The following is a 22,039-nucleotide window of genomic DNA, read 5'->3' on the forward strand; positions in this document are numbered from 1 at the left end:
TTTCCAATTTTCAGTCAATTTTAGCCACTTTCTAATTTGTTTTATAAAATGATTTCACTATTAGGAAGAAAAGACATGTAGACATTCCATTATCATGGTTCTTGCCAGTGCTGATAAATAAATGTGGCACTGTTCAAAGAAATAACAGTACAGAAGATTATGCATCACCAATATTATTTACTCATATTAGAGCTGTTTAGTATGTCATATCAACTTTGCTTCAGAGCACTTTACATGAGTGTATCTTAAAAATAGTATGGCATGTATGCCATATTCAATTCACTTTACAAGTTATAACCAACTGCTAGGTAATATTAGCTACTATTTTTTAACAATATTGTATATCTTTACAGCATCTTACATTTTGCAAGATACTTACATGAGCATGTACACGTTTAACAAATTCAAAAATCATAACATTGCATTCTATCACATCCACATAAAGTGTTAACGAAGATTCATAATTAGCCTACATTTAATCATTTACCTCAGATATATAATCATGTAAAGTTAGTTATAATATTTACCGTGTTTCCCCGAAAATAAGACCAAGCCAGACAATCAGCTCTAATGCACCTTTTGGAGCAAAAATTAATATAAGACCCAGTATTATATTATATTATATTATATTATATTATATTATATTATATTATATTAATTACATTATATATTATACCTGGTCTTATAGTAAAATAAGACCAGGTCTTATATTAATTTTTGCTCCAAAAGACGCATTAGAGCTTATGGTCTGGCTAGGTCTTATTTTTGGGGAAACACGTAACTTCACTGAACTCTAACGTCCTATTTTTAATAGGAAAAGCATATACAGGTAATAGGGACACTCACTTTAAAATGTAAGAAGACAATCTCCAAGTTGTATGCAGAAAGTGGTTTGTCAATTAATCTTTTACCGTATATGAAGGCTATCACAGTGTGCTGTACATGCTTCAGGCAAGTAAGTAACAACTGCTGAAATGATCCACAAATAAAAGAAAGAAAACTACTATTTACTGAGTACTTACCACAGGTAAAAAAGTTCTAAGAGCTTTCACATATTTTCATAAAATTTTTACCAGCAAGACGAGTACAATTTTTCCCATTTTTATAAATGACTGAGGCTCAAATAAAAGGTCATAGGCTGTGCTGAGATTTTTCACTATATAACTGCTTTAACCAAATCACCTACTGGTGATGATGATGATGATGATGATGATGATGATGATGATGACATGATGATGTGTCACCATTAGCAGGTGTGTGTAGCTTTGACTTCTTCTCCCCCAGTAGCTAGAATAGGTTTTTCAAATCTGCCGTGTTCCCTCATGGCAAAATACAAGGGAATGGCTGGAGCCCCTCCTGTCTACCCTCTTTATCCCTGCCCGTAACCAGTACTACCGTTCTGCTCTCTGATCCCTCCCCACTTCTATAATCCATTTTTGCCCTGCTGTCTTCTAAAAATAACAGCACACATGCAAACTTGCAAAAGCAAAATAAACAAAAGGCTCTAATGGTTCTAAAGTTCTTAGGAAGGCATTCAGGGTTCTTCATGAATTGACCCAACATCTTTCCAACTTCATCTCCTACCATGGTTCTCCCTGTCCATACCTCATTCCTATTATACACACCACGTTTTTTTCTATCCCCATGCCTTTGCTCATAATATTCTTTTAGCCCATAATAGCCTCCCTCTCCTTCATCATCTATGTTCCATTTCACAATCAGAAATATACGCATCTTTGTTAGTGTGTCTGTGGAACTTTACCATGTTATAGCTGCTACCCTACCTTGAACAATAGTTAGTTGCACACATATATTCTAGCCTATCAACTATCACCTTCGTATTGCAAGTAGCATAGTTTATTTACATGGGGTCACCCAATTGATTATTAGAATAATTAGCTGTGTGACCTCAGAGTAATTACTAACCACCATGAACCTCTAGTTCCTCATCTGTAAAATGAGGATAATGGCAGTATTTATTCATTCATACATGTAAAATGTTTAGAACAGTACCTTAAACAGAGTTTGTCCCCATATAAATGTGAACAATTTGTATATTATTATTAGCTGAAATTTGTGACCAAAGAATATTAACTGGCTTACATATGCATTCAACTCTGATTTTAGGCTTTGCAAATTTTTGAAGGAAAGAAGTTTAAGTTTTGAGTATAAAAATCAATGTTTTAAAAGCTAGATTATAGCTTTTCTAGTAGTTTTATATGAACAAATATATTCATTATTATAATGGACTAAAAGGTAAGCCAACTACAGTGCAAGACGTTTCTAGAGTGTTCCACTAATACTAAGGGAGTCAGAATGGATTCCTGCAGAACACAAAATAAACTTATACCTAAAGCAAAGCATCAGTTCATCCTGAAATTTTACTACACGTGTGGTGAAATGAAGGCTGCAAATCGAGTCCTGAACATTTTCACTGAACATTTCCATTTCTGCACACAACTTAGAAACTCTTTTTCATGCCTTCTGAACATTCTGCCATTCACACACACAAAAATTAAGCCTGTTTTATAATTGCAGGACATCCGTAGTTTAACATCTGATCTCCTTCTCTTTTTCTCTCTTTGCATTAGACAACAACTTTGATCCTTTAGCTCTTGGCACCTACAACTAGAAAGGAAATGGACTGCAGGTTGAGATAGTGGCTGGATGGGAGAAAGAAACTGTGGACCACACTGAGCTGGGAGACAGAGCCTGACTACAGCATACACCAAGAAGCAGATCAGTACTAATGCACTGAGTGCCTACTTAAAATGTAGAAATAATTAGTTAGACTGCCTGAACTAAAGAGTCTCCATTCCAAAATGAGGACTACATGGCTAAGAATTACAAAGGCAGATTTAACAACAATCAAAAAACTAGGAGTAAACATTCAACTACACAACAACCATTCAGTGGTAAAAGGATCATGTTCTAACATCAGGGTCATTACTAATCTATACTGTATCGTGTGCGTATAATAAGTGAAAATAAAGTCTCCCTGTGATGCATCTTAAAAAACTAAAGAATAAATCACAGCAGATTCACTACCGTCTTCTCAAAAAACATAAATGTAGTAATCACTTTTCCAATAGAAAACTATCATTAGATGTGCAAGTTTACTCAGTTACTGTGAAATATATCCAACACCTTGCATATAGACTGCGGAGAACAGATGTTGAAAGCAGTAAAAATTCCAGTGGAAACTATGACTAATTATTATTAAATTTATGAGGCTTGTCTTAAAGATAAGGTTTGAGTGCAATAACAGCAACTCAGCACTTTACAAAGACAAATTTAATCTTATGACCTACAGTGTGTAAAGTAGGATGGTAAATTACTTAAGAATACATGGAATGTTCTTTAGAGAAACACATTTATCAACAGAACTACAAATTTTTTGTTTCCAGGTCAGTGCTTACTTCTGCAAACGTTAAGCCACATAGAAAGAGAAATATGTAGATTGATGTTTTATTACTTCTCTGCTCATCCCAATATTTACTTCTCTTTCATATTTAAAATAATATTGAGCAGGCAAATAACTTTCTAGGCCATTATCTAATTTCACGTCCAGGTATTTCTTTATTTCCATTACCAAATAATAATGATTTACATGTAACAGCAAAAATAGTATAACTACTCTAGCTGCAAAATACCTTGCTGAACTTTAACAATTCCTCCTTCATAAAAGACCACGCTTTAAAAAGTAAATGAATATATGTGCAGGCATTCGGTATAGTCTGTGTGTCATAGTTGGACCAAGAGAACAGCTGTGGTCCAAAGTAACTGGAAGTGGCAGGGCACAGAGCCTTAGGATCTTGGGAAGAAGGAAAGAAGAAAAACTGAAATGAAAAAGGAAGCTAAAATGCTACCCATCAGGAGTGAGAATTCATTAACTACTCCTTTGTATCACCTTAGCCAAGGGAAAATGAAGACTTTCCTAAGGGCCCTAACAAGCACCAAAGAAGTATAAATTGAAAATAAAGATACTCAAAACAGAGGAAATCAGTGCTCCAGGAACCATTCTAAATGTTTTTCATGTATTTACTCAGTTGCTTCTTCCAACAAGCTTCTGAGTCATGTAGTATTATTCCCCCACATAACAATACAAAAGCAGTGAGAACTTGCTCAAGATTATAGGCTAGAAAAAGTTGAAACTGAGACTTAAACATCAAAATTTTGACTCAAAAGCCTGATTTCCTACCCATTGTGATATACCATACATATAAAAGTATCATTTCCTAGTAGCTACAAAAAAGACACTCATCAAAGACAATAGTTAATGCAAAGTTAGAAAGTCCCACATAATAATTAAATGTGTCTATTACATTCTAACTACTACCTAGGCTCATTGTAAAAAGAATTTTAGTTCATTTGCAGTTTCTGACTTGACAGTTCACAACAACAAAAAAAGAGATGTGAATTTCTACTTGCCACCACATTCTGCTTTGGTCTTAAAAGTGTTTCTATCTCTTCTCTTTTGAAGTGAATTTTAATGAGCCCTTAATTGTCAAAGGACTTCATAAACATTAATTAAACATTAAGAGAAGTTGTGTTTCTTTTCCCTGAAATATAAAAACAAAAAACAAAACAATCAAGCCTCCAGTGTGGAGTAGGCATGGAGAGACTAAGTAGAATTGTAAACATTTAGTTTTGTATTAGATGTTTATCCGAATGGTTCATGTCATTAAAACATAAGACAATTCTTATTGTGTAGCTCCTTTTATTTTTTGCCTTGATAAGTTCTTCATAGTATCACCTCTGTTGGAGATATTTTCATTTTTATCACTCATTTAATTCTGAATGATACAAAACATTTCACTAACTCTTTATGTCTTCTGCACCACTGAACAGTAAAAATAGTTATGATGTTGGGAGGAAATGATTTTGATCTAAATCAATAAAGCAGGCCCAGCTATTATGAAAATACCACAAACTTTTTTCATTAAAAAAAAGAAGAAAAAAAAAAGGTTTTCACACTGGATTTGACTCTTCAAAGAAAACATTCACCAGTGTGGCATTTTGCACCAATCTCACACTGAAGTTAGGGACTATTATCACAGAGATAGGCTTCTCCTGATGAAGCCATAGCCTTAGATATTTCCTAGTTGCCCAAAAGAAGAAGATGCCCACAAAATATCATGGCAAAGCTGGTGTTCCCAAGGTCAGCCTAGGAAATGCAAATGGCCTGGCAAGTCAAATATTAACTCACTGAGAACAAATCTCTCCAAAACGCACCACATCTGATTCATGGAATCAAGCTGAGAAAGGTGAAAGACGGAAACATACATTTGTATTTCCAGGTGTACAGTAATGATTTTCCCCCCCTTTTCTCTTACAATTTTTGTTTCCTCAATCAAGAGAGATAAACATATAGTTTATAAAAGGACCTTTATAAAGTCTCTGTATTGTGGAAGTAGCTATCTTGTCATCATCGTGTAACCAGAAATAAGAGATATATCAAATTTGGAGAAATTAAGACATAAATATTAAGAAAATGAGTATACTTATTTAATGGAGTTCCTAGTTCTGTCATTTCCAATATGAGCCAAATTCAGAATTCTTAAGTCATATAAATGTTTTTAAATGTTTTAATTAAAAATAAATAGTTTTGGTTTTGTATTTGACTCTAAAATGTCTAAATAACCCAAACACAGTTATCAAATTCTTAAAATTGTTTCCTCAATTGCCTTGTATTTTTCCTAAAGATTGGATGGGACTGGATACAGGTGTGATGGTGAGAGGGGGAACATCTGTAATGAATATTTAATATGTTATCAGATGAGCACTAGATTTATCGGGGAGATCACTTTGTAGGTTATATAAATGTCTAATCACTATACTGTACACCTGAAACTAATATAATATTGTACACCAACTGTAATTAAAAAATAAATAATAAGTTACACTTTGTGGCTAAATAATTATATTATGTTTATAAGAACGCACATGCTTTTTCAAATAAAATCAAAACTTTGTTTATCCAACATGTCCAGTAAACAAAGATACATTTTACATTGTGTGAATTCAGAAACAGTTGGCATAAAAAATGGGCCACAAATATGAAACAAAAATAGAGTAAGGCAACTCAGGGGCCAAAAATGCTGAAGAAAATTTATTTTGGTGATGTCCTTTAGATATAGTAATGATTTTTTTAACAGACCAAGCTTGTATTAGTTCATTACTTTGTGATTATGCTGCCACCTTCCTGATTAATATATGATATAAACAAATAAAATAAGAATAAAAAGACAAAACAACTGTATGTTTTTTTTAATGTCTGTTCAATAGCTTAAAATTTAGAATGAAAAACTCAATTTTAATCCCATTTTGATCCCAATCTTCAATATACATGAAAAATGTCTTGGTAAAGAATGCAAACCCAAAAGAACCTGTATTTTTTTTTCTTGATTTTGTATTAGTCTATTTTGTTCTATTAAGGGTTACCTGATGTGGTCTTCTATTCCTTTACATACTCAAAATGTCTTACTTTCTCCTAAATCCACAGAACTATGCCTAAAATGCTTATTGATTAAATGAATTTGAACAGATTAAAAATAGTTATTGTGAGGGTTAATTTTACGTGCCAACTTGACTGGGTTACAGGGTGCTCAGATATTTGGTCAAACAATATTCTTGTGTTTCTGTGAGTGTGTTTCTTGATGAGTTTAACATTTACTTTGATAGATTGTGTAAAGCACATTATACTCCCTAATTTGAATGTAACTCATCTAATCGGTTGAAGGCTTGAATAGGACAAAATGGCTGACTGTTTCCCAAATAGAGGGAATTCTTACTGGCTGACTGTCTTAAAGTTGGGATATAGGGGTGTTTTCTTCCCTTTGAACTCAACTGAAACATCAGCTCTTCCTGGGTTTCCAGAGTTCTTGCTATAGGACCGGAACTACACCGTTGGCTTTCCTGGGTCTCCAGCTTGCCAACTTTGGACTTGTCAGCCTCCAGAATCATGTTTAAGTTTTAATATATATTAAATTACAATATAATTTTTAATATGTATGTCTCCTATTGGTTCTGTTTTATGGAGAACCCTAATACAGTTATTCTTAGTTTCTTTATACATTCAGGCTTCCTTTAAGTAAATATAAAAGGTTCTTGTAATTAAATCTGAATTACCTTGGGCCCTTGAGTTGTGGTTCTCAGAATTTCTTCCATCCAATAAAGAACTGTAATTTCACTGTCAGCAATCTAGTTTAGATCTCATGTATGTATTCAGAATCCATGCTTTATTGATAGCAATCCAGGCGGTGGCGCCCCTAATGCCTCTGTGCCCTAGTGAATATCCAATGCAAGCTATGACTATGAGATCATCAACACCTATTGGAATAATGCAATGTGTCAACATGAGAATAAACAGCAAGGATTAAATTCAAATAACTAGTCAAAGATTTCACCTTGAGCGAAGGTACACTCACCAACTACAAGATAATCAAAGATCAGACACAATGATTTTGTTTTTGTTTCTATAAATTTCCTTGGGAAGTATCTTTCCCATCTCTATCCTCTATTGGCCCAGAAATCTATATATAGTAATCTTTTCCAACAGTGTTTCCCCCTTGAGAAATCAAATTGTTTAATAAATTTCTAGGGCGAAGGCCAGTTCAAGATGTTCAACTCTCCTCTACTAAATACGGTAATAAAAATCACCAGAGCTATGAAAGCTATTGGCAAAAATCTAAGCTTAAAAATACATGAAAAACATGTTCATGAAGAACATAACAAACTTAAAATTTATATTACTAAGCAGACACATTTTTACCAGAAATCTTACTTGAAACATTTAGAAATTTTTCATTACATGCATTCTGGATGTTTTACTTAAGGACTTACTCGTTTCCGGTGACTAAAGGGGAAAGAAAAAAATACTTCAACATGTTTTCAATAAAAGAAGATGGCTGTGGAAGTAAAATACAGAGTTTGAGACTAGCCAGGACAAGCTAAAGGTAAATTCTTTGCACTCTAAAGGTACTCAGACACTTCGTCCTAAGATAAATGCCCTTTCATTCTGTCAAAATGTACCAGCAAAAACGAATCAAGATTTTTTTTTCTTTTCTCTTTTTAAGGTTTTCTCTTTCTAACTTAAAAAAAAAAAAAAAAAAAAAAGTCTAGAAAAGAAAGAGTAACAACCATCCATAATTCCCATGCTTGTATAGGAATACAGAGTAATATAGGGTTTTTCCTTGTTTGATTGTTGTAAGATCACTAGCCTACATCAAGGCCCAGTGCCCTTACCAGGCACTAGTTCATATCCAAGTACCTTTTTCTGAGCTTTAGTTCTACACATTCAACTGACTACTGGGTCTCTATCCTTTTAGGCTAAGAGGTCTCACTGATCCACCAAACTCAACATCTTTAAATCTGAAGTTCTCCTTCCTCCTCCTTGAATCTTCTCCACCTATCCCCTTCAGTATCTCTGAACATAATCACCCCCTTCAGTATCTCTGAACATAATCACCCCCTTCAGTATCTCTGAACATAATCACCATCCACCCAAATGCCAAAGCCAGAAACCTGAGAATCTTCCTAGACATTGCCCCCTCTCATATCCAAAATACCCAATCCATCAACAGCCCAATTATCTTAATCTTCTCAATTTTTCTGTAATCCTTCCTCAACTCTCCACTAACGCTCTTAAAAGATGCTAAATGTGGCCTTCATCATTTCTTACCTGGTTGCTGGTAATAGGCTCCTGATCTCTGCTGTCTGGCTCTATCTTCCTTTAAACCATTGTTACAGTACAACCAGAATTACATTTTCTCTTTTGTTTTTAATTAATGTTTATTGGGGTGAAATTATGAGCAAAATTACAAAGATGTCAGGTATACAATTTTGTAATACATCATCTATTTATCACATTGTTTGTTCACCACCCAGAGTCAGTTCTCTTTCCATCACCATATAGTTGATGTTTAATCTCCTTTGCCCTCATCTACCACCCCCAGAATTTCATTTTCTAAAATACATATTCATTCACTTGCTTAACTCGACAATCATTTATTGGGCACCTTTTAGGTACCAGGCTCTGTTCTAGGCCCAAGGATGTAACAATAGGAAAAAAAAAAAAAGGCATAATTTCCTGTCCTGACAACTGACAAAGCTTACAGTTACTGGAGGAAAAGAGATAGTAAGCAAACAAATATGAAAGTATATTAATTATGGTAAGTGCTATAAAGAGAAACAAAGCAGGGAAGGGCAATAGAACATGTTAAAAATGGTTGGTACTTAAAAGATGACAGAATTTCTTCATTGTACAAGTCATTTTTGAGAATGGTGAAAGGTAAGCTATGAAATGCAAGAGTGTTCTAGAAAGAAACAGCAAGTATGAGCCCCGAGAGAGAAGTGCATCTGCTGTCCTTGAGGGGAAAAAAGGTGTCATTTGTTCAGCAAGAGGAATAGTTGTAGGTAAGAAGTGAGATCCTAGTGGCCCTTGTTGGAACTTCTACTCTGGTTGCTCTGCCAAGAATAGACTATAGAGGGCAAAAATAAAAGCTGGGAGCCAGTTAGGAAGGAGACGATTGCAGCAGGTAAGGCAAGTATTGATTGTAGTTTGGATGTGGGTGGTACTGGTGGAGGTGATGAGAAGTAGTCAGATTCAAGATATATTTTGAAGGTACTGCCATAACCTTAGTTTCCCAGGAAAGTAGAACCTATGACAACTATTTGAATAAAGGTAGTTTATTTGAGAATGTCATCTCAGGAAGCAGGGGTACATGACTAGGGCAGTGAAACAGGACAGAAAACAACAACAACAACAACAAGAAACGGCAAAATGAGGATGAATTTTCTAGTTTATCCCCACTGCGTATTATGACATGAGTCTCAGTATGTCCATCCTGGGGGAAAAAAGAGAAGTGATTATCCATCAGCTCCTATACTTATCTGCCCCTTCCTTGCAAGTTGTGTAGGAGTAGAGAACAGTTCCTGCCAGAGTCCCACGTACTACATCAAAGAAGCTCTAGGGCAGGAGGCCAAGAGGTAAAGCGGGATCCAATTCTGCTTTCACAAAGCGGGGCAAGCCTTCATGAAACCGGCTGCTGCGGCTGTGAGAGCAGTGAGGGTAAGTTCAACGAAGATTCTGAAGTGGTGCACATGGGTGCCCAGTACAGATATGTTGATATATTTTTTAATAGACTGTATGTACTATGTGAGAGAGAAAGAAGAGCTACGGATAATGCCAAGACTTTTATCCTAATCAACTACAAGGATGGAATTGCCACGCACTGAAAGGGAAGGTGGTGGAAAATACAATTATGTTACTTCCTCCTTAAAAGTCAGTCATGGATCTATGCAACTCTTTGGAAAAAGTATGTGCCTTCTTCCACCTTCATCTCCCGCCCCCCTCTTACAATCTGAAATTAACAACTCACTACCTCGCACCTTCCACTCTGCAGTTACACTAAACTCGGCAGTCCTCTGGTGGCACCACACTCTCTCAGGTCTCTCTGGGATTTTGCTTATGTTGGTCCCCCTGTCTGGAACTTGTTTACCTCCTCCCTTTGTCCAGATAACTCCTTATCAACCTTTAGTCACCAACTCAGTTGACTGCTGAGGTATTTAGTTGATACCTCCTTTTAAATTAGATACATACCATCTGTTCCTAAAATATTCCTTGTATTAATATTTGTCTGCCTCCCCTCCAGAATGGGATGAGGGAATATTGTCCTTGGCCTATTACAACATTAGAAGATAGTAGGTGTGTAATGAAAGTATAGCAAATGAAAGATAAATGAATGGCTTCTCCAAGTCATTTTATATTTATTTTAAAATACAATATCCATGCCCAAAACCAACTTTCAACATGGACTATTTCAATATTTTATCATACTCGTATCATTTCATCCTCTGAGACATTAAAGGTTATGTTCAAACTCACATAAGTATTTAGTAGCAGGGCAACAATTAAATTCAATTCTTCTGATTCCCATCAGAAAAGCTTCTGCCGTTCCCCAAAATTTAGTTAACTCTTGGATAAAATCTAAGTCTAGTAGGCTCTAAGATATTTTATAGGATTGGGTCGTTAAAGACTAAAAATGCCATTTCATTTTTAATACCAGCTTTCCATTTAAATGTAAAAATAAGACCATTTGAGAGTAAAATAAAATCATTCCAGTGAAGCTTAACTCTTACACGTGTGACTCTCAAGGACAGGAATAATACAATTAGATTTTGTGCAGTCAGGCCCATCTCACACTTACAGGTAAAAGATCTTTTTCAACATGTTGTCTGTTATCTACAGAACTAAATGACATATTTGGTTAATGCGGTTCTTGTAGGGCAGAGACCAGCAAACTTCTCCCAGTGCTTTCTTGGCTTCATTCCATTTTAATTCTGATGGAAAATGTGAGCACGTCAGTTTTGACCCAATATAGGTTTCTGCCGGGTAAACTTCTTGGCTGACTAGATTTTCTGAACCTAGTCCTTTTCACTTGGAACAAATGTGTTATTCCAGAATATGCCAACACATCATGTGTTACTGATACATAACAAGATTAAGAGGAAAAATGAAAGCATTTAAAATGCAAAACATACTTGGGAAAAAAATTACACAGTGAAGTGACCTGGGGAATGCCCTCAGCCATTTTCTTAAAGTATTTGGACAATTATCTTGAGGATTTAAAAGTATACCTAGGTCCTATTAAATCTAGCAAATGATTTAAGTTTATGGACTAAAATGGCATACATAAGAGTCATTCTATACTTTATAGTGAATAAAAATCATCTAAGTTTGAAATTTACAAAGTTCTACTAAGTTATCAAAAACTCTCACATTTAAATATAAGAAACTACAAACCAATAGACTCTTCTGAAATGTATAGATTAAATCAGATCACTAGATATTGTGGCATTTTTATACTTTCCTAAACTAAAATTCCTTTACTAGAAAAATAAAGCAGAAGTTTCCACTATCTAATTAAAACAGTAATCATCCCATAACTGTGCTCACAGATACCCCATGAATTTCCACTACCCCTGGGATAAAGTTCAAGCTTACTCACCTGATATTGAAAAAAGCAAAATAATTTAGTCCAGTGGTTCTCAAACTTTAGTTACACAGCAGTACCATCTGGATGTCTTGTTAAAACACAGATTTCTGGAGTTATCCCCTGAGAATTTTGATTCAGTAGATCTGGGTTGGGACGCAAGAATTTATATGTCCAACACGTTCCCAAGTAATACTGATGCAGGGACCACAATTTGAAAACCACTATCGAGTTTTTGTGCACCAATTTCTACTCCCCCAGCCCCACCCTGCCCCAAACTTCTAGCTCAGCACATTTTCTCATCCTTTGATTTTGTTTAAACTATTCCAGTCACTGCTATGTTTATAGACTCTTGAATTAAAAGAGAGAACTTTTACTTAACCTGTAGTCTCCAGGGCAACTGTATTTCAACTGCATTTGAATGCTGCCACAACTGTAGTCCAGCTTGCCTTGACTCAGCTTTAGTATCACTCGTTATTACTACTCTGATGTACAAACCTCAAGGGCCTGAGGTCCTTTTCCTGCCCTAATGATGGCCAAGGCCCTGAGTGGGAGAAGCATGAGACAATATTCTGGGGAAAGAAAATGTTTTTGTTATGACTATGAATTCCTCCTATCTGAAAAGGGCTTGTCAGCGTGGGCACTTTCCCAGCCACTCTACCCCACGACAGGAAAGGCGTTTCTGCTACATTAAAAAGTAGATAAGTAATGGGCACCTCTGGTTCAGGAATGAGCCTTCCTGGACTACAGGCATGGCCTCTACTCCCAAGACAATCTTAATCTACATAGGGAGAGTTCATGATAAAGGTTCCTAAGCAAATTAATAAGTTCCCATAAAGCCCAGACTCAGAATTATGAATAGCAGCTGTCTCCAAAACGATATCTTTTCTTTGAGTAAGCAGGATTGCAGGTGGGCTACTCTGCTAAATTTTTAACAAAGGAAAAATAATCTCATTTTAACCAGAACAAATGTTAACTCTTAATCACAAAGAAATTTTCTCATAAAACAACTCATAAAATAATAAAATGGCAAATAAAACTGCCTCACTAAAATTCTGATTTCAGAGATAAGTATTATTAAATTGATATCAGAAAAAGCAAACAACAGTCAATGAAGGAGCCTTAATTCAGTATTCTGTTTGTAGAGGCTATTTTCTAGAATAGCCTGGTTATCTCTTTTATTGTATAACATTCTACAATTATGTAAAAAGAAGTTAGAACTGGGTTCTCACAACTCATTTTTTATAAAATCTTTATTTTTCTACCACTAAGAAATAAAATATTATAGAATAAAGCCAAATGAGTACCAACCTCTTCTCTTCACTTATTCCTCACTATCCTAAATTTGCTACTTATCACTACTATGAATATTTTAGGAGCTTTATAAAAATATAATTCACATGCCATAAAATCCATCAATTTAACATGTTCAATCCTGGACTTTTCACATAAATGGAATAATACAATATGTGGTCCTTGCATCTGGCTTCTTTCACTTAATAACATTTTCCAAGTTGATTCATGTTATAGCATGTATCAGTACTTCATTCCTTTTTATTGTTGAACAATATTCTATTACATACATATACATTATCCATTCATTTGGACCTTTGGCTCATTTTTACATTTTGGCTATTATGAATGATGCAGCTATGAACATTTGTGTACAAGTTTTTTTGGACTTACAGTTCTTATTTCTCTTGGGTATATACCTAGGAATGAAATTTCTGGGTCATATGGTAACTGAATGTTTACCATTTTTGGAATTGTCAGACTGTTTTCCAAAGTGGCTGCACCGTTTTACATTCCCAGAAGTAGTGTATGAGAGCTCCATTTTCTCCACATTCTAACCAACATTTGGTATCTTTTTTATTACAGCCATCCTAGTAGGTGAAGCAGTATCTCATTGCAGTTTTGCTTTTCCCTGATAGTTGATCATGTTGAGCATCTTTTCATGTGATTATTGACCATTTGCATATATTCTTAGGTGAAACGTCTGTTCAGATCCTTGCCCTTTTTAAAATGGGGTTACTTATATTTTTATTATTGATTTTTTTAAGAGTTCTATAATCTAGATTCAAATCCATTATCAAATATATGATTTGGGAATGTATTCTCCCATTCTGTGGGGGTCTTTTTCTCACTTTTTTGATAAAGGGCAAAAGTTGTTTTGTGGTGTGTTTTTTTTAATTGATGAAATCCATTTTATTATTTTTTTTATTGCTGCTGTGCTTTTGGTGCCTTGATCTGGTTACTACCTAGATCTATACATGATATGTCACTCTTCAATATGGTTGAAACAATTTATATTCCAACTAACACTGGTTAAGCCTTCCCATTTCTCCACATCCTTGGCAAACCTTGCTAATCTCAGACTGTCATTTATTTTGCCAATCTGTTGATTAACACTCTGTAGATCATATTATTTTAACTTGCATTCCTCTATTTAGCTTCCCCCGTTTCTATCTTCTTCTTTGTGAATAGCCTGTTCATGTCTTCCGCCACCTTTTTTTTGGTATTTTTCTCATTTTTGAAACATTCTCTACATACAATTAATAATAAATATTTCTCAGTTACATGTGCTGCAACATGTTTCCCAAGTGTGTGGGCTAGCTTTTTGTTCATTTGTGATTTACTTTGTTGAACTATTATTCATTTTACTGTTAAGAAAATAAAAAATACATTTTTTGTTTTGTGTTTTGGGGTGCTTTTTTTTGCATTTTTAAACTTTAAGTTATATAAATATTCTCCTCTAACAGATGTTGTATTATATAGTTGCTAATGGAACTGACACCAGAACTAAGCTGTCTTCATTTGCATCTAGACTCTACCATGTGTTAACTTTGTGATCTGAAACCAATTATGTAACGTCTCTGAACCTGTTTCCTCATTTAAAGAATGGGGATAATAAGAGCACATATCTCATGTTGTGTGAAACTCACATGAGTTAATCTTTGTGAAGTGATTAGAACAATACTTGGAACATCAGCTATTATTTTCTTCTTCACATTTTCAATTTTTGGATTTTACATTTAGCTTTCTGATATACTTGGAGCTGATTTTTATACATTAGATGATATGAGGTTTTCATATAGTCCACCTGTTCCCACTGATCTCCAATGTCCCCTGTGACACAAATTGTTTTCTTATATGTATGACTCTTTACTGTATTCCATCAGTCTATGTCTACCTTAGGTCATAACCACACCATTGTAATTACTATTTATAGTTACAAAACTGTAAAATAATGATTTTCTATCTAGAAGAGCAAAATGCCCTATATTGCTCTGCACTTAACATCAACAAATGCAAACATCTGCAAATGAAAAGATAAGAATGCTATATTTGTATCCTTGGATTTGTGAGTTATAAAATTGCAAATGAAACATGCCAGTTATTGTCTATCAGATAATTAATGATTAGTGACTATAAGAACTATATTTAACTATAAGAACGGCACTTTCTTTTTTTACCCCTAGACTTTTACGATTATTTTGCAGATACTATAAAGTAATGATGCACTGAAAGCCATAGGAATAATAAACAAAGAATCTAGACTAAGAAGTAAAACATTATAGAAATCTTGGGGGGAGGGTAATTTTGCTCAAGTATCTTGTAGGTACACAGAGATGAGAGGAAATCCTCAGCAGATCTTTAAAACCCCTTAAGTAGCGAATACAAGAATGGAAGCAAAGCCGCAGAACAAAAGACCAAGTATTCTTATTAAGTTTGCAAAACCACAGCCTGGATTCACAGTTACTGAAGAAATAGTCAAAGAAGAGATAGAAAATGTGAAGAGAAATAGTACAGAAAATTTACCTGGTAAACACAGTTCATCAATTATTCTAAAACATTCTACAGCAACTGCCCGAAAGTATAAAATCCCATGTGTAAATCCAAAGGATTCCAGTACAAGTGATATCCTACAATGGAAAGGAACAATAACCTTGTAATTTTAGCATTAAGAAATAAATCTGCAGAGATGTTAGCACTCACTCTCAAGGTATAAAGCTGTAGATCACATTTCTTGTTTGCAGTCATAGCTACTCAGGATATTTTGCAAGTAGTCTCTTTAGCTTAACATTTTCAGGAAGTCTTAGGAAGAGGAAAAAAGGAGGGATGCTCCATTTTTCAATGCAGGATACAAAATTTTCTCCTAGAAAATTACTCATATGTGTTCCTAACTTCTGTCTTTTCCTCACCTCAGATGGTGAGGTAATGTGGCTCAGAAAAAAAACTGTGAAAGTTGCATTCCCATGCGCACTAAATTACGACAGACTAAATGTGGCTGAATATAGAGTACTTTTTACAAACTAGTATGTATTAGAATAAAGAGAAAAATCAAAGCAGAAATTCTCAGCTCTGAGCTTTATTCATACACTGGAATATTTATTTGCGGTGGTGATGGTGTGTGATTTTGTAATCTGTCTCTTAAATAAAATGTTCATGTGGCAAAGACTTGGTTTTGGCTTTCTAAACATCCAGCCTAAATAACAATCCTAAAGTCAAATTTAAACGTCATTCGTAAAAGAATAGCAACTAACACTCTGGAACACTGAGTTCTGGTTTCAGTTGTACAAGTAATAGTGAGACTTTAGGGAAGTCACCTAACAACCGTATGCCTCATTTTCCTCACTTGTAAAAAGGAGAAAACAGAAGTAGATCATTAAAGTTAACTAGGTATTTTTCAAATAGAAGTGTAGGTGCCTGTAGCATGTATTTCCACTGGGTTTACATTAGGTTGTGTAGATGTTTGTTTATATAATGGCACTTTATTTTCTGTTAAAGGAAACCTCCAGCCCCATCATTCCCCACACAAACTACTTCCGTTCTTACTTGAAAGGAAATTCCTTTTCAAGGTTCACAGTACATTAGAGACAGCTGCATTGCTGAGCTTCCTCCAGAAACTTTAAAAAGCTACAGATGTAGCCCGTGCATGACATGGATCATGGAACAAGACAATCCCATGCATTTAGACTGCTGCTTCTTTTGCCCTCTTTTAATGTTATATTTTCCGAGGTGTTGCCTGACTACACTAAGTGGTGTGTGTGTGTGTGTGTGTGTGTGTGTGTGTGTGTATGTGAGAGAGAGAGTGTGTGTGTGTGTGTGTGTGTGTGTGTGTGTGTATTTTAAATCAAGCCTCTGAGGGAACACAGGGGCTCTAACGTGACTATTTTGACTTCTAATTTCCAAAGAAAGATAAGGTAAAATGTACATGTCCAATAAATGACATTTTAACAACACTACCTATTAACTTCCAAAGAGACAGTCTTCACATTAACTACACATTCCCTGACTATACATGTTTTCATACTGCACCAGAACTCACGGTGTTTGGAAAACTCAATTCTGGACTCAGAACCAGCAACACAAGAATACTGAACTAGCACGGAAGTAAGAAGTCTGGCATAGAACTTTTCCAGCAGTAGCATAACTTGGTCTATTTCCAGAATAGTCCCCAAACCTGCATATATAGCCACAAAGACAAACTACTGTCATTGGGAATAACATGTTGGATATAACTGGACGTGGGTACAGGGCTGAAGAGCATGCAAATAGCAATATGGTGCTTTCCAAGGGGAGTTCACGGAGCCAACCTCGAAAAGATTTCCAGGAGCCTGTCAGGTGTGCAATGACTACTTGGAGTACAGAAATTACTTAATACATCTGAGAAAGAGATAGGAAAATCGGGATTCTCATTTCTATTTGACTCTCCCATAAATCCTTCAAGTTTATACTTGGATTGTTCCAAGTAAATTAAGACTTACTATCTCTTCTCCATCAATAGGAGAGATATTTTTATAGTGCTACGACAACTTTTTTTATTAAAAATAGATCGTACTAATGTAACATTTTATGAAAGAACATCAAAACTGGATAGGGGGGTAAGTTACTCTTGAAACAAATTCCTGACAATTCCTTTTAAATACAAGTTAATAAAATAGGTTCTCCCCTTGGTGAGAAAAGGGGGGAGGCAGAGGTTCTGTCTGTAGGTAAAGAATGAACTAAAATGTATTAACTCTAATGCATTGTGCACCAAATGCCTTGGGGGCAGCTTAATCCATTGTGGCTTTCTGGGCTCAGCTCCCGAGTATCTGGTTTAGCAGATTTGGGATGGGGTACGGGGAATTGCATCTTAAAAATGACCTACAGTGATTTTGATATAGGAAATACATGAAACCATGCCGTGAGGAAAGCTGCAGATTCCTTGTTTCTCAAATGGATGGATGCAGATCCCACACTGCTCACAGGTTGCTTCCTTTTCAACAGCCATAATGCAAGCCCTCGGCCAGTGCTCACTGCAACATGTGCAGAAAACCCAAGTCCCACCAGTGAAGCCAAAAAGAGGCAGAAAATTACCTGATCCTGAATTCAGGTCTCTTCTGCCACATTGCACCAAGCTGCCACAAAGAAAACACACTGGCCAACTGCTATATTATTGTTGGCAAGCACCGAAATTTGCTCAAAACCTTTACAAATGAAACCCAGCTGCTTAAGCTCAATACCAGATGTCTTCTACAATGTGTGGCTTTGATAGATTAAATTGAGCATAAGAAAGAGATGAAATGTATGAAAATCTAATTTGCAAGATGTTTGTCATTAAGTCTGTTTAACAAAAAAAGACAAAAAGTTTTATTTTTCAGTATAAGAGGTTAAGTAGGATAGATTAATAATATTCATAGCAGCTACTAAAATGCATGTTATGAATAAACTGTTTAGTGTATATTCATAAAATCCAAAGGCCAAAACATAAAGACAAAAACAAATCTCCAGAAATGCCCACTGAAAGAATGTCATATGTCTGTGAAATCACATGATTTAGCATGAGGGTCCTATTCCTTTAGATCCATTCCCCAATTTGAACAAGCTTTCAGTCAGGGCATAGGAAATTAAGTAGGAAATATTTAGTGATATTCCCTGATTTCAATAAACTGTAATAATCCTATGAAAACATACATATAAGAAACATATGTGTGTGGATATGCAGAATATATGTAAGAAAGTGTGGAAATAAAAGGGCAATTTGTTTAACAACCTCAATTAAGTGGCATCTACCCTTCTGTTACCATGACATGATGGAACCTTTTTTGTTGTTGTTTTCCAGGTCACGGTACAGTTCTCAACAGCTTCAGCTGATTTCAGAGCCTAAGTTAAACTCAGAGAGGCACTCTGATATTCCTCCAATGAGCTGCTGGCCATTCCCTCACTCAAATGAGTTCATGGATAAATACAACACATTACTCTCACAACATTAACCTTAAAAAAAGGAACATAAAAAGACTTTTCAATGGAATTTGAAAACAATACTCAATTGAGCATATTAACTTTAACCAAGACAAACATTCAGTTGAGATTTAGTCCATAAAAAGGTGCATAATCATTAAAATTATATACAATTACAATTGGCAGGTCATTATTTTTTTAAGATTTGAAAAAAATATATATTGCCATAGTTTTCTTTTAGAAAGAAACCCCAAAAAAGCTAAACACTTTAGCAAAGACATAGTGTGATCACACATATTTCTACAAACATAATAACTGAAAGACAATTTCATACAGTTTGCAAAACAAAACTGGCCTCAGATTTCCTGAAACTGCATGCTATTGGTTTTGACATAGCTTATATTTATTTGAAGGACAAAAGAAATGTCCAGAAAAAAAAATTTTAAGATGCCTTGTTATATCAAATTATCTCACACTTAGCTGATATCTCATCAATGCAGTTCCCACATCACAGAAATTCCATAATTGAGGCAAAAGTAATGCAAGTCGCTATTTCCTTACATGTAAAACTCCATTAAAAATCGTGAAGATACCAGGATGAATCTGGGAATATGATGTACCACAGGATACTATCAGGCAGTAAAAATACTACGAACCAAAGCCAGTTTTCTGTATGTCCTCATAATGTTTTTAAAAAGTGAATTAGATATGTACATTAATTTTACTCAGGACTTCAGAAGGGGTCTAAAGTCTAGTTTCAGATACTAAGTCCCTAGAATTGATCAAATGAAAGATGTACACTGTTAGCCTCAAACTTGTGGCCTGTTTGGGATTTCTAATGCAAAATTTAGAAGATATTCTTTGTGAGACAGTGCAACTACTGTATTAACAAAGGAGTGAAAAGCATATGAAACAATCTGACAGAACTAAAATCTGTCAAATAATTGCACTATTTGTTTCATATGTTATTTTTGCCACCACCTTGATATCTTGAATTTCTATAGCATCTTTTTTTGAAATAGCAAAAAATAATTTCATACTTCTTCATTTACTATTACAATAGTTCTGTAGAAACTACAGAAATACATTACTGTTATTTTTGGTACTGACATTTCTCTAAACATATAGCTAATAAATATGTCGCTTAGTAGCCAATAGGAATCATTATAAACAAAGGAATAGTGGAAATATTCATCATGCTATTATAAATGATAGTAGCAGCTGTATTAGATGTTTCCGATTATCAGCCTAATCCAGAACTTCTTCCAGAAAAACATCCCCTGCCCACAAGGTCTATTGTTGCCATCTTGGTACTGAGTAACTACACATCCCAGCTGGATTACATCTGATGACTACAAGGGTCAGCAGCCAATCATATTCTATCTCCAAAAAATTCAATGTAAGAGACAGTGAAACATCTATCAGTTAACTCTAAAGAGCTAAGCCCAAAACCGTCTTGGAATACCAGGGAATGGAGTCACTATTTTGGGTCATGTGCAAAATAATGGGTACAGCCATGTTAAACCCCTCCATATGCCAAGCATTGTGCTATGCACTGGGGATGCAGCAATAAACACAATGGACACAGTGTTATCTTCTAAGAAGCTGAGCTTCCAGTAGGAGAGTGACATGTACAATGATAAATCATGATATGTACTGTAAAGGAAAAACAAAAGTTATAATGAGGGATTCTATAAGGGGATCTCATTTAATTTAAACTGCTAGGGAAACCTTTTATCTGACATTTAAATGGATAAGCAGAGTGGATATGCAAAGAACTTTCTAGACTGTGGAAATGACATATGTAAAACACCTGAGGGAAAAAAGGTTGGCTCAGCTCAGGCAGTAAAAGGCCTATGTGGCTGATGATCAATGAGTAGTGAGGTGAGCTGCAAAGGGCGTCAGGGACCAGCTGGTACCAAACCTTGAAGTCATATAAAGATCTGGATTTTATCCTAAATGCAAGGAGTGTCCATTAAAGTATTTTAAACAGAAAGAAGGGAAGAGACACACAGGAAAGAAGAGGGGAATGTCCATGAGGCCCTGCGGACACACAGATGAAGGGAAGCTCAGGTCCTCAGGTTCTGGGTTCCACAAGTCCTGTGTTTCCTTTACCTTTTCTTTATATCTCCACTCAGTTTCTTTCTCTACTTAAGTTTCTGTTCTTTATGACCAAAATATCAATATTAATAATGTGATTTTTACAGGGATAGTTAATTAATTATCAAAGGAATTTCACAGAGATGATACCAAGCAGAGAAATTAGTTAACCCCAAAGCCACAGCTTCTCCAAGCGCTAAAAGAAAAATGGTGGGGCCTCAAAATAAGAGTTAGGTTATTCTGAGCACACAGTCACAAAATCATCCTTAGATATTTCAATATTTAAATTTCACAAAAAATGCATAAGATGACAAAGTAACTGTTATACTTATGGAAAAAAGTCTAATAACCAAGACCAAAAGAGTCCATCCGGACCTAAAATGTAGCGTAAGAAAGTTTGATAGACAATTTAGCTGATTAAGATATTTTCCTACTCATATAATTAACTGTCAATACTTTGTCTTATTTAAATATGTGACCAATGTCCCAAATGAATTCTAAAGTAAATATACATTTGAAAATTGAGGGGAAAGCATTTCATAAATTTGTTCCTGGCAGTTCTAAGTAAATAAAAGATTTTAAATGTTAGTTATTTCAGATTCAATTGGTTTACAAATGAAAAAAAACAAAACAAAGAAAACCCAAAAACCCAAAACCTTAATTTGAATTACTCTTATCTTTCTAATACTATTTTTCTTCCAGAAGCCTTCACATACTTG

General features: G+C 35.0%; 1 protein-coding gene across 9 annotated transcripts in view; it reads right to left on the reverse strand.

Moving 5' to 3' along the window:
- Window positions 1–22,039, reverse strand: part of BMPR1B (bone morphogenetic protein receptor type 1B) — a 368,302-nt gene that overhangs the window by 73,268 nt on the left and 272,995 nt on the right. The window contains exon 2 of one of the 9 annotated variants that reach the window (XM_074323321.1): window positions 7,132–7,332. The exons of 7 other annotated variants lie outside the window; for them this stretch is intronic. The gene's annotated coding sequence lies outside the window, so the exon portion shown is untranslated. Of the gene's footprint in view, window positions 1–846; window positions 942–7,131; window positions 7,333–22,039 lie in introns of those variants that run through there. One more of the 9 variants, XM_019741152.2, reaches the window with a different exon arrangement.

Source organism: Rhinolophus sinicus, linkage group LG02, assembly GCF_036562045.2.
Source record: "Rhinolophus sinicus isolate RSC01 linkage group LG02, ASM3656204v1, whole genome shotgun sequence".
Classification (NCBI taxonomy): Eukaryota; Metazoa; Chordata; class Mammalia; order Chiroptera; family Rhinolophidae; genus Rhinolophus; species Rhinolophus sinicus.